Genomic DNA, 4,129 nt, shown 5'->3' on the forward strand with positions numbered 1-4,129 from the left:
TTGCTTAACATGTCTACTTTGCCTGGCTTTGCCCTTATTACCGACCCACCTATCTAAAGCTTCTTTGTCTTTAGGGTAAGCTCAAATACCAGTTACTTCAGGAAATTTCTATTATCCTAGGTTGGAAGAAATCAGATGCATCCATTAATCTGTCCATCCACCCATCTGTCCATCCATCCATCCATCCATCCATCCTATTCTTTGATTCTTTTCCTTTCTAGCAGGTCTGTCCTGCACATTGTTGATGCAGCAGTGAACAAAACAATCCTGCTTTCAATTATGTCAGAATGTAATGGCAAAGTTTGACAAGAATATCAACCATTGAAACACAGGAAACATTACAATCAATGGTTTTTTAATCAGGCACTTCCTATTTGCCCAATGCCAACATTAAACACAATGAGTAATAATAAAAAGTGAAGTATCAAATCCTAACTTCAAGTATATCTCCTGTTTTACAAATAGAATCTGTAAACAATTTTTCAGTGTAGAGAAAAGATATTAAATATCTGCTAATTAAAGTCTTCATATAAAATTCAAATAATAGAAATTCAATTGGATAATTTAGTAGGATGACAAAAATAAGTACATTTGACTGTTGAACAATGGAGGGGGCTAGGGGTGCTAACCCTCCCACACACAGTTGAAAATTTTCGTACAGCTTCTGACTCCCAAAAAAGTCAACTACTAATAGCCTACTGTTGACCAGAAGGCTTACCAATAAAGTAAACAGTTGATTAAACCACATTTTGTATCTCATACATATTATATACTATATTCTTACAATAAAGCAAGCTAGAGAAAAGAAACTGTTAAGAAAATCATAAAGAACAGAAAACATAGTTACAGAACTGTACTGTATTTATCAATACTATAACTTTGCATCACGTTTACAAAATGAATCATCAGTACCTCCCTCAATATCATCTTATAGGATACAAAACACTGTAGATGTTAATACATGTTAATAACACTAGACATCAACAAATGAAGATACAATGTAAAAAAATTCACATTTATTTATAGGTCTAATAATTCATGCACTCACAATGAAAAAGCAGCAAATGATCGATTTATGGTAGCCTAGTGTATCCTGTATGATTGCTTCATAGGAGCCTAGCGTATACATTAGTGAATGAATTGCTATAAAATTTTTATGGCACACAGCATTATAGTCATATTCATAACGCAGTAACACAGTACTGAAAACACAGTTGCATTGTTTAAAACCACTTACCCATGATTGGCCAATATGTAATTTCTCCACTTACGAGAGAGAGATGCATACTGTACAGTGATGTAATTCTTTGAAAGCAAAGTTATAAAAGGATTAAAAAAGAACATATCACTAATTTTGTATTAAATACCACTCACGTTATGCCTACATAAGGATAGTCCATGCCTTTCCATAAAAGTCTTGCTCACGGTGTTCTATGCAGTGAATTCTTAGTCCACAGCAAGGATGATGACATGGGAACGTCTCATATGGGTCTTGCCCTACCGATGTTAGATTTCACAGATCATTCTTAATGGAATGGCTTGATGATGATATACTATTCATTAAGTGGAAATGGATCATCATAAAGTTCTTGATTCCCATCGTCTTCACAGTGAGTAGGCTAAGCAGGGGGACAAGAAGGCATTGGTCTTGATGTCTCAGGGCGGGCAGAGGAGGAAGAGATAGAGGAAGTAGAAAGAGAGGTAGGAGAGGCAGGCACACTGGGTGTAAATTTATAGAAATATATTGTAATTTCTGCCTTACTTTTTTGCTTTTTTCATGTCTCTAAAAATGTTTCTATATGGTACCAATCTTTCTTCCACTGTTTCAACGTCCGTATTGTAGAAGGGTCCATGTCATTTAAAAAAAGTCAAAAGCAGTCTTGAATAATCAGGTTGATTTCTGCCAGATTGTCCAATGATCATTTTTTGGGCACTGTTTCTTCTATATCTTCTCTCTCACCATTGGGCATCAGTCTGGAAGCATTCATCTCCATCAGGCCACCTCCTAATTCCTCTGGTGTGGTATCCATTAGCTCTTGAATTTCTCTAAGACCCATATCTCGAAACCCTTCCTCCCCCACATTTTTTCTGCCATATCCATAATCTCTAACCTCATTTCCTTTTGGTTCTGTCGTAACTTATGTTAAGTCATGCCCAGCTCTGAACAGCTTTCTCCAGCAGGAATCCATTGCTTCAGGCTTGATGGCTTTCATGGCTTTTTCTTTAACAATGATGGCATCTCCAATGGTGTAATTCTTCCAGATCTTTTTGATTTCTCCTTCCCAGGGTTCTTTCCTATAGCTTTGGGAATCCTTTCCATAGAGTAATGTGTGTAATGAGTCTTAAAAGTCCTTATGACCCCCAATCTAGAGGCTGAATTAGAGATGTTGTGTTTGGGGGCAAGTAGACCACTCCGACGCCTTTGGTGTTGAACTCATGGGGTTATGGGGGGGCCGGGGCACTGTCCACTATCAAAGGAACTTTATTTAAAAAAAAATTTTTTTTCAGACGAACTTTAAAAGGCAGTCACTTATTACTAAGGTACTTCCTGACTTCAGGGACAAAGTATTGATGGAACTAAGCCAGAAAAAAAAGGGTTCTTCTTGTACAACCAAAAGACCGACACAGCTGGTGTTTATCTTTTCCCTTCAAGGCTAGGGGTCCACAGCTTCATAGATGAGGGCAGTCCTCATAATAAACCCAACTACATTTGCACAAAACAGGAACATTAGCCTATCCCTTCCTGCCTTAAATTCCGGTCCTTGATCAAGCCCCGCATCAGGCCCTCTGCTCAGCAGGGAGTCTGCTTCCTCCTCTCTCTCCCTGCCTGCCTCTCTGCCTACTTGTGATCTCTGTCTGTCAAATAAATTAAAAAAAAAAAAAAATCTTTAAAAAAAAATTCTTCAGCTTTGGGGCGCCTGGGGTGGCTCAGCTGGTTAAGCGACTGCCTTCGGCTCAGGTCATGATCTCAGAGTCCCCGGATAGAGTCCCAGGATTGAGTCTCGAATCGGGCTCCCAGCTCCATGGGGAATCTACTTCTCCCTCTGACCGTCTCAGACCTCGTGCTCTCTCTCACACAAATAAATAAAATCTTTAAAAATATATATATTCAAAAAAATTCTTTAGCTTTGGATCACTTGCCTTCCTTTTGCTTCAAGTTGTCGTAGTAGGACTCGATTTATCTTAAATGAAGTTAGAGGTGGTCGGTATGCCTTTTTTTTCTTTTTTAAGATTTTATTTATTTGTTTGACACAGAAAGAGAGATCACAAGTAGGCAGAGAGAGAGGGAGGGAAGCAGGCTCCCTGCTGAGCGGGCAGCCCGATGAGGGGCTTGATCCCAGGACCCTGAGATCATGACTTGAGCCGAAGGCAGAGGCTTAACCCACTGAGCCACTTGGGCACCCTCGGTATGCCTTTCTTACAACAATCCTGCACCTGCATTCTTGGGGGGCCTAGGAGTTGAAGTCTGTTAAGAGTCTGACTCTTGATTTCAGCTCAGGTCATGATCTCAGGGGCATGGGATCAAGTCTCAGCGTGGACCCTGCTTGAGCTTCTCCCTCTCCTTCTACCCCTCCCCCTCCCTACTCCCCCTCAACTCACCACGCAGTTTGCGCATTCTCAATAGGAGAGAAAAGATATTTAGCAAGGAGTGCAAGGTTTTCATGCCTGCTGGCGTAGCTGTGGCAATAGCGTCACAAGTTTTTTTTTTTAACCATGGTCCTTTGCTGGGTTCGCTTACTTGAAACCACTCGCAACTGTAGATCTAAAGATCACAATCTCCAGGACGTATCAAGCAATTCAACTTTTTTCTTGTAAGGTCAGGACCTCTCTCTGTTTCTTGGGAGCACTTCCCACATCGCCAGTGGTCCTTCCTACAGATTCCATGATGTTATCTAAAGTATTGCCCTAAACATGATGAAAAACACGCAAGACCTGTGAGTGATCGCTTTTTACTGCAACACACGGTTTCCTGGCGAGATGAACTGCCCACATGGAGATAACTGGCATTATAGGACCTTTTCAGAGGATACTTGCGACACTTGAGCTCCCTGCAAGAGCAGCAGGAGAAGGCTACAAAATTATCAGTGTGATGTAATATGCCCTACAGTTAGTTTCAAGCAGTTATGAT

Source organism: Enhydra lutris, unplaced genomic scaffold (assembly GCF_002288905.1).
Source record: "Enhydra lutris kenyoni isolate GAN:26980312 unplaced genomic scaffold, ASM228890v2 scaffoldscaffold11, whole genome shotgun sequence".
Classification (NCBI taxonomy): domain Eukaryota; kingdom Metazoa; phylum Chordata; class Mammalia; order Carnivora; family Mustelidae; genus Enhydra; species Enhydra lutris.